The sequence below is a fragment of the Mastomys coucha genome, unplaced genomic scaffold (genome assembly GCF_008632895.1).
Source record: "Mastomys coucha isolate ucsf_1 unplaced genomic scaffold, UCSF_Mcou_1 pScaffold7, whole genome shotgun sequence".
NCBI lineage: Eukaryota > Metazoa > Chordata > Mammalia > Rodentia > Muridae > Mastomys > Mastomys coucha.
Window position 1 is genome coordinate 9,709,391 of NW_022196913.1, and position 10,212 is coordinate 9,719,602.

General features: G+C 35.9%; 1 pseudogene; it reads right to left on the minus strand.

Annotated features, from left to right (window-relative positions):
* Positions 1-1,273: 1,273 nt before the first annotated feature.
* The window catches only part of LOC116082587, a 29,406-nt pseudogene continuing 20,467 nt past the window's right edge, over positions 1,274-10,212 (minus strand).

Here is a 10,212-nt window from a genome sequence, read left to right on the forward strand (position 1 = left end):
AATAAAGAAAATATCTAAAATAAAAAAAAAAAAATAAAATATCAAAGCAAAATCTCAGGAAAAATATAGAGCTCATTTTGTGTTGGTCAACTATTCCTGGGCATGGAATCTGCCTTGATTCTCTCCATCAGATTTCAGTGGCAAATAGTTTCTAATTGGTTAGAGGTCGCACTTTGCATCTACTTCCCTATTTTTATTCTGATGGTTTTTGTTGCCTAAACCTGTGGAAATCTTTTTATGCTTTGACAGTCACTGTGAATTTATATGTACTTCAGTCCTCTTGTGTCTCTAATATGGCAATAAAATGACTCCTAATGATATATCTTTATGCCCATAGGTAATTATTTATCCATCTTAAGAGAGGCTTAATGAAGTTGATGCAAATTAATGTGGTGACCCATAATTCTACAATGTGCAGGCAGTGAAAGGCTTGGGAATACTTAGACCTATTTGAGAGCCTCTTCATTAAACCCCTCCCCTCAGGGCACAGCAATCTATGTGGAAGGCAAACAGAAAGACTGTAAGAGCAAGAGGTGGTGGCTGACTCCAAGTAAACAGTCTCATCGACACCAGTTTTGGTCTATGCCTAAATGTGAGCAATCAGAATATAAAAATGTTATCTTAATGCAATTCAGAGTAAGACTCCTGTAAATATTAATAACTAATTTTCAAAGATCAAAGATATCATGAATTGTCCTTTATAAAATGTGGTCAACTTAATCAACATGAGGGTCTCTTGTTTTTCACAATCTGAAACAAATGGGTTCATGAAACCAGAAGTTCTCTGAGTCCTAACACTGAGAAAAAAATGGTTAAAATGCCTTGAGATCAATCATATTATATAACAGACTCTTCTTTTAAAATGTTTTTATCATTTTTGCATATTTGGCAGCTAATGAAACAACAGTAAGCTATCAATAAAAGTATGTTTTCTCTGTCTCAATAGGAGAGAACAGAATAAGTACAAATTATTTTGTTTGAAACTTATAGAAGTTAGCAATTCATACAGAAAACCACTTGAAGAATAGGAAAATTCAATGATGATGATGATTGATTGATTGTTTGAAACTCTCAATATTGTAAAACAGCCACAGTGTTTACAATATTAAACAAGTTCAATACAATATCAACCTTGTCAAACAAATACTTAAATCCCCTGAGGGGAAACTAGCAAATTGATTGAAAATTCCTATAACAGATTAATCCATAGAGAATTAGCAAGACCTATATAGGTTTATGAAAAAGTGAGAGTTAGGACATCTGGAAGGTGAACTTATCCCTAAAAAAGAAATACATTAATCAGTTTTAAAAACGAGTTTAGGAATAGGCTCATTGGTAATAATTTTTTTATCCATTTTTTGCCATGTCCACTCATTTACTCCAGTAAAATCTGCAATATCGGGGGTAAAAGCCTGATTAAGGATAAGAGGCTTTATGACTTCAAAGGAAGTTCTTTGTCTCCTGGATATTCAGACAGTCGGTGGTGGCATCTCCTAACTCAGACATGTTCCAGATTAGTCTTTCCAATCATCAACACACCCTCTTATTTAGGCATAAAGGTACCCGAAGAAATGACTCGTAAATGGATAAGATTGGTTATTGTTTCCTGGCCAGCACAATGTTCCAATATATCCTAATTTATTTATAAACTGTTCTTAGCTTGGAATTTCTCACAAGGAATCGGCCTTATCAGATAGAATGTCCTCAGAGTTAGCAACAGATGTCAGGCACCATTGCTTACTGTTAACATAGTTAGAATTCTCAGGGCCGCCCCACAGAGGAAAGAACTGTTTTACTTACTAGAGAGTAATCAAAGGGCTTCCCTCACTTAAGGGCTTTCTCAGGAACTGCTAGATTGGAACTTCCTTGTGCTTGCCTTCAGCAGACACAGAGAATTAGCATGGGAATGCCAAAATAGCCCTAGCCAGGAGGCCACCACTGCTCTTCTGCCTATTTCACACCTGGATACCTGATTCTACTGACTTGATGTAGTTGTCACTTGCCTATGTGACTTCAGTCTTGCTCTCTGATCCTATTGACCTTGCTGTAACCTTTGCCCACCTCTTGTCATCTGCCCTGCTTTCTGTGTACCATATAAGCCTGCTTTTCACTTTGTGCAGGTGCTGGCACTCTTACTAGAACTAGAATTTAGATGGACTAGGACTTAGATTTATGCAGTCCACAGCCCCCCGGAACCAGAGCGCTTGGGCCTGAGGTAGGGGGGGTGCAGCACTAGCCCAGAGGAGGTGGCTGCTGCTTTAGACCCAGTATGCTTTAGATGGCTTCAGATGTACCTTAACTGCTGAGCTGCTAGATTTATCACTTCTCTCTTGCAATGCCTGTAAAAGCCTCATGCCATTTTTAAGAAATACAGTCAGATTCAGCACACCCTTGTGTTGACTCTGTCTGTCATCTGCCGACTTGTTGCCCACCTGACTAGAACTCTCATCCCGCAGAAAACGGGGTCCCAGCAACGAACCCATTCCATGGCAATTTTTAAATTGTAAGTGTGTTTTAGTCAATATGTGAAATGATGAATAGTATTTCTGATCAAACTTAAGAACCTGAGAAGGACAGAGTATAATATTTTTAAGGTAATGGAGAAGAATATGAGTGTGTTTCTTGCAGGAGAGCTTAACACCAGTCTACCACAAAAAGAAAGAAAAGAAAGAATGAAGGAAGGAAAGAAGGAAAGAAAAAATAAATAAAGATTGAAAGAAAGAAGTAAGGAAAGAGAGGAAGAAAGATAGAAAGAGAGAAAAGAAAGAAGATAGTGAGGGAAAAGGAAGAATGGAGGGAGGGAAAGGAGAAATGAAGAAAAAAGCCATGAAGAATCTGAATATATAGAGAAAAAAACCCTTATTCACAATAATATTTAATTTAAAGTAATGGGGAAATGATGCATTGTGGCTTGAGGTATTTCAGCAAAAACAGAATATGTGAGCAATGAACTTACAGAGTGAAAAATGAAACAGATAGACTACAAGAACCTTTCCTCTTATTTGTGTCTTCCATAGTTCACTCTGTAATTAACAATTGTAGCACTGTCCACACTAGGATGTAGAAGAATTGTATCCACATGTCTTGAGTCACAGTTATATTATGTGAAGGAATGTTGTATCTGATATAAGATTATGCATGAAAAAATGTAGAGATTTCAAAAACTATTTGGTGATTGTGTAATGTGAGGGCACTGGCCAGCAAGAGGATAACAGTACAGAGGAGAGACTTGCTCCAGTAAGCTCAGGGAAGTCTGTATTCTGGAATAGACACCCCACAGCTCATCACATGTGTGAGCCACTTTACTGCAGAAGAAGATAGAGAGCCTAGCTAAGATTAGAATAGCCTGAATGGTACCAGAACATCCCAGCACAAATATCTAAACATAAACTGGTAATCTACATTAGTGACTTTACATAAAGATCCAATAAATAGATGTGGATTGATTTTAGCACCACTGGTATTAATAGAATTCTTGGTGGTCCCAGAGCAACAATATGAACTAACTAGTACCCTCAGATCTCCCAGGGACTCAACCACCAACCAAAGAGTACACATGGTAGGTTTAATTGCTTCAGCAGCATATGTAGCAGAGGATGGCCAAGTCGGTCATCTATGGGAGGAGAGGCCCTTGGCCCTGTAAAGGTTCTGTGCCCCAGCGTAGGGGATTGCCAGGCCAGGAAGCGGGTGATGGTGTTTTGGTGAGCAGTGGGAGTGGAGAGGAAACAGGGTTTTTTGTTTGTTTGTTTTGTTTTCAGTGTTGTTTTTTGTTTTGTTTTGTTTTCATTTTTATTTTATTTTTCTTTTTTTCTAAGGGAAACCTGGGAATGGAGATATTATATGACACGTAAATAAAGAAAATATCTAATAAAAAAAGTAGTATACAGGTTAAAAAAAAAAGAATACTTGGTCCCCTATTTGAAATGAACCGACAATTACTGTTAAAGGAGCCAAGATGGGAAAAAAGACTTTTTATAGCATGCATTCAAAGTGATACAGACTCAAATACTAAATAAAATATGAGTGTGTACAGGAAAATATAAAATATACACACATAGCTACTCATCACCTGCATATTCTCTTTTATCCTCTTCTCAGTAAAACTCTTGGCCAGGACCACCACCCCACGTTGCAGCAGCTGGTAGCGAAGAGCAATCAGGGCAGGAGTTCTATTGTACTTTTTTGCCATGGAACCAAGAACTGGATCATCCAAAAGAACAGGAGAGCTCTGGTAAACCCTGGAAGAGAGTTAGAAATGTTAAATTGCTTTTCCTAACTCTTTGATTTGTTAGAAAACTTCTAATGAATAGGAAGTATTAAGGTCAGGGTTTTCAGTGTGTGGAATTTATAAAGCCATTGTGAATTTTTTATTGTCCCCGAAATGAAATTTCTCTATGCTTCCAGTTCATTTCAGAATAAACTATAAGAAATGATAAGATAAAAAAATATTTATTGAACAATGTTTTAATTCTGTTTGGCTCTCCTTGTCCATATTACCATTGTTTATCACGGTGGCTTCACAGAGCACTATGAACAACCAGAACAATGTCTTTTGACTTGCAGAAATCCAGAAGTTTTTCCTGATTGAGATAAGGATGACATTCTACCTGTAGATAGAGGAAATAGAAACATTCCAATTTATACAAAATAATACATTCTATGTAAAAAAATTTAAAAAATATTATACAGCTGATTTAGTAGAATTGGAAATGAATATATCACTTTTAGGACTGGTGTGGTAACTTAGGCCATAACCTGGTATTTTGGAATGCTGAATCACAAGATTGGAATGAACCATTGGCCATTGTAGGCTACAATAAATTTCAGATAATCTTGGGTCCATGTAGAGACTATTTCTCATAAATCAAACAAGGGAAAAATAGAATATGAAGAAGCAAGAGAAGGAGGAGTGCAAAATGGAAAAAAAGAAAATATGAACATAATCATAGTAAGATGTATTTTGCATTTTTATGTATTTTTATTGAGAGGTAGATGTTTGTGTTCATGTTATAGTGAACATGTGCTGGTCAGAAGAGAACTTGTGGTATTGGTTCTTTCCTTCTATCATGTGGGTCCCAAGAATCAAAGAGCTTTGTGACAAGACCTTTTGTCCACTGAGCTGTCTTGGTAGGTCCACGATTAGATAATTTAATTGTTTTATATTCATTCCACATAGTGAGAAATGTCAGATACATTTCTAATAAATATCTTGCACATTTTGAGCTTGTTCACCTTCATCCACTTCCCTCCCTTTAACTGCGCTAGATTGAAATATTTAAAATGAGTACTTATCTGTTGGAGGGAACAGATGACAATGTAACACTTCCGAGGTGAGTGAGCTCTATAACCTACTTGATGAATACAAATACCTGTTTCTGCTATGGTGAGTTATGACTGACTTCAGATGTGGGGCAGGGAATGGATTCACTGAATTTTGATTATTAAGTAAAACACTAAAAAAAATTGTTAATCATTCATAAGGGAAAGCAAAAAATAATCACTTATGGGTACTATCCAATAATGTTATTTATGATCTCAATATTAAAAGGAAAAAACTTAAATCTATCCAAGTATATACAAAAATAGCAGTAAGTGATTTCTTACTAAAATGCAAAAAGAAGAGGCAATGAAGGAATTCTGAAAATAGGAGAAATATTCTTACCCAATGAATGGCATACCAGTAAGTTCTGTTGCACGAAATGATCAGTCCTTAAACCATATTCATATAAGTATATGCAGACTAGCAGGCTGTATTCATGGATTTATATATAGGTGTACATATATACATATATACATATGTATACCTATATATGTACAAACATACATACTTATGTGAATATAATAGCAATCAATCAAAATAAAGGATTACAAACTGAATTTGAGTGAGAATAATGGGTATATGGGAGAATTTGCAGGGAAGAAAACATATAGAAAATTAAGAAATAAACACACATAAAGAGCACTCATAGTTCCCAGTCAGTAGTAATCAATACAGTATCTTTCTTTCTCAAAATAACAATTATGAAAATTACTAAAATTTACTTTGTCTAGTAGAAATAATTTTACCATACTAAAGTTTTCAAAGGATGTCTCAGATAAGAAATATCAACAAAGTAGTTAAAAATGAAATGTTTTCCAATCCACAGAGGTTGACTGACTTAGGCAAAATCATTGATGTATTCTCAAATATGACATGAGAATTTGACATGAAACATATTCCAAATATATGTATGATTTAGGTGATAGTTTGAAATAAAGAAACTTTACTATTTTCCTTAATGCTGCTAAAAATAATTCTGGGGACAAGACATTGACACAATAAATGTGCTTTTGATGGCAGAAATCAGAGAAATTCAAAGATGGTAAGGAATGGATCATCTCAAAGCTTTGCTCAATTTCTAATGTTATTTCTTCCCCTAGTTGTCACCTGGCAGCAGAAGAGGAATAAAGTAATGAACAAGAAAGAAGGGAGGCTGTTGATCCTCACCTGGTAGCACATGGGTTTATGCTTAAGCCTCAGCTTGTTCAGGCTCTTCTCCAGCTGCCTGCAGTTAAAGTTGGACACTCTAATGGACTTGGACAATCCTGAATCCTTGCATTTCTCTATGGCATAGAGAGGAAAATATACCAAAATGTAAACCAGTATAAATGAAAAACACAGGCTTGAAATGATGGTCCAGCTGCAAAGACCACTGGCTGCTCTTCCAGAGGACCCAGGTTCAATTCCCAGCACCCACATGGTGGTTTACAATTGTCTGTAACTCCAGTTTCATGGGATCTAGCACCTTCACACAGATTTAACCCACAGAGGCAGAAGGGCAGAACCCAATGTACATAATGGTAATTAAATTATTAAATTAAAAAAATAATTTTAGAAAGAATGCTGTAGAGAAATAAAAATTAAAACTTGGCATTTTTAAGAAAAATACAACAGTAAGGAAAATAATACTATCAATTACTAAGAGGACTCTGAGCTATCCCTAGTCTAGTAGATTATTTATCATCATTTTAGGCAAACCTTCCCTTCATTTCTATTATAGCACAGTGACACATGGTCGACACATGTAAAGCAAACCAGCCCTCAAAAAAGAGTATTGGTTGTTATAACAGCATGTACACTTCACTCTCACAGTTCTGATGCTCCACTCCTTCATTGTACTTCCTGCTGTGCTCTCTAACCCCATTACTCATTTCCCAGGTGTTACAGATATGCACTGCATCATATATGAGTTTTCCATTCTCATCTTTTGAGAAAGAATTCTCTCCTGGCTAGAATAGAGTCCAAAGTCAAGTAAACTCTGGACAAATGCATTTACTTACCATAAAAAAGCTGATCTAAAGAGAGGGCTATGACTTGAACTTGCAGAAAGTCAGTGATCATATTAAATGTAACACTTGTCATATGTTGAGAATGTAGAGTTGTAAAGAATTTTCTTGAGAACCACAGATCTTTTTCATAACATAATTTCATTTTAATAAAGAAATTATTTCTGTGTACTTAAGTCTAAGTATCTTGATTGACTATCTTGTTTCTGTTCAATGCCACATTCACTTAGAAATATGGCAAGAAAAATTTCCCCTGTGCCTATGTGTTCCAGGCTCTTCCCCACTTTCTTTTCTATTAGTTTCAGTGTATATGGCTTTATGTGGAGGTCCTTGATGCACTTGGACTTCAGCTTTGAACAAGGAGATAAGAGTGGATCGATTTTCATTCTTCAACATGCTAAGCGTCAGTTGAACCAGCACCATTTGTTGAAAATGCTGTGTTTTATACATATGCTGCTGGAGCCATTAGTCCCACTATGTATACTCTTTGGTTGGTGGTTTAGTCCCTGGGAGCTCTGAGGGTACTAGTTAATTCATATTATTGTTCATCCTATGGGGCTGGGAATGCCAGGGCCAAAAAGTGGGAGAGGGTAGGTTGGTGAGCAGGAGGAGAGGGGGAAGGAACAAGGTTTTTATTTATTTTAATTTATTTTTCCTTTGTTTTTCTTTTTTTTTTCCAGATGGAAAACTGGGAGATGAGATATCATTTGACATGTAAATATAGAAAATATCTAAAAAAAATAAAAATTAAAAATTAAAAAGAAAGAAAATGCCATCTTTTTTTCCACTGGATGTATTTAGCTCCTTTGTCAAAGATCAAGTGACCATAGGTGTGGGAGTTCTTTTCTAGGTCTTCAGTTCTATTCCATTGATCCACTTGCCTGTCACTGTACCAACCATGCAGTTTTTTATTACAATTGATCTGTAGTAGAGCTTAAGGTCCGGGATTGTGATTCCACGAGAGGTTCCTTTATTGTTGAGAATAGTTTTCACTATCCTAGGTTTTTTGTTATTCCAGATGAATTTGCAAATTGCTCTTTCCAAGTCTGTGAAGAAGTGAATTAGAATTTTGATAGAGATTACATTGAATCTGTAGATTGCTTTCAGCAAGATGGCCATTTTTACTGTATTAATACTGTCAATCCATGAGCATGGGAGATCTTTCCATCTTCTGAGATCTTCTTCAATTTCCTTCTTCAGAGACTTGAAGTTCTTGGCATACAGATCTCTTACTTGCTTAGTTAGAGTAACACCAAGGTATTTTATATTAATTGTGATTATTATGAAGGGTGTTTTTCTCCTAATTTCTTTCTCAGCCTGTTTATCCTTTGTGTAGAGGAAGGCCACTGATTTGCTTGAGTTAAGTTTATAACCAGCTACTTTGCTAAAATTGTTTATCAGGTTTAGAATTTCTCTGGTTGAATTTTTGGGGTCACTTCCTGAATAGAACACAAATAGTTCATGCTCTAAGATCAAGAATTGACAAATGGGACCTCATAAAATTACAAAGCTTCTGTAAGACAAAGGACACTGATAGTAAGACAAAACGGCCACCATCAGGTTGGGAAAAGATCCTTACCAATCCTATATCCGATAGAGGGCTAATATCTAGTATATACAAAGAACTCAAGAACTTAGACTCCAGAGAATCAAATAACCCTATTAAAATGGGGTACAGAGCTAAACAAAGAATTCTCAACTGAGGAATACCAAATGGCTGAGAAGCACCTAAAGAAATGTTCAACATCCTTTGTCATCAGGGAAATGCAAATCAAAACAACCCTGAAATTCTACCTCATACCAATCAGAATGGCTAGGATAAAAAACTCAGGTGACAGCAGATGCTGGAGAGGTTGTGGAGAAAGAGGAATACTCCTTCATTGCTGGTGGGATTACAAGCTGGTACAACCACTCTGGAAATAAGTTTGGCACTTCCTCCAGAAATTGGACATAGTCTACCAGAGGACCCAGCTATACCACTCCTGGCATATACCCAGAAGATGCTCCAACTTGTAATAAAAATACATGCTCCACCATGTTCATAGCAGCCTTATTAATAATAGTCAGAAACTGGGAACAACACAGATGTTCCTCATCAGAGGAATGGATACAGAAATTGTGGTACATCTACATAATGAAGTACTACTCAGCTATTAAAAACAATGGAAAATGGAATGATCTGGAGAATATCATCCTGAGTGTTTATAAGTTTTAGCCCAGGGAAATTAGTGCCATCCTTTGGATCCATTGGGTTCTAGGTACAGACATGGTAAAAGATATATAGACACACAAAATACACACAGAAAATAAAAAAAAAATACTTTTTAAAAATCTTGGCAATTTTATAGTAATATAGGAAATGAAAAGCAGAGACATTATAATGACTACTTAGAATGCCAAACTATAAATAACTTAGACTCTTCAGTTACATAATCTTATCACTCCTTGCATAAAACATTTGGAATGTTTTCTAAATTTAACTGAGTTGTGAATTTATTGGTAATATTAATTTTCAAATTAATATATTAAGAAAAGTAATTGTCACTTCCTGTTGTTTTTGTTGTAAGAGGTGGAATTAGGTTTGTGTGGATTTCTTGAAAGATTAACTTCTTGCTTCTTCTAGGGTGTAGTTTTGTTCCTTATGTTGATGTTTTCCATCTATTATCCTTTGTAGGGCTGGATTTGTGGAAAGATATTGTGTAAATTTTGTTTTGTCATGGAATATCTTGTTTTCTCCATCTATGGTAATTGAGAGTTTTGCTGGGTAGAGTAACCTGGGCTGGCATTTGTGATCTTGTAGGGTCTGTATGACATCTTTCCAGGATCTTCTAGCTTTCATAGTCTCTTGTGAGAAATCTGCTGTAATTCTGATAGGCCTGCCTTTAT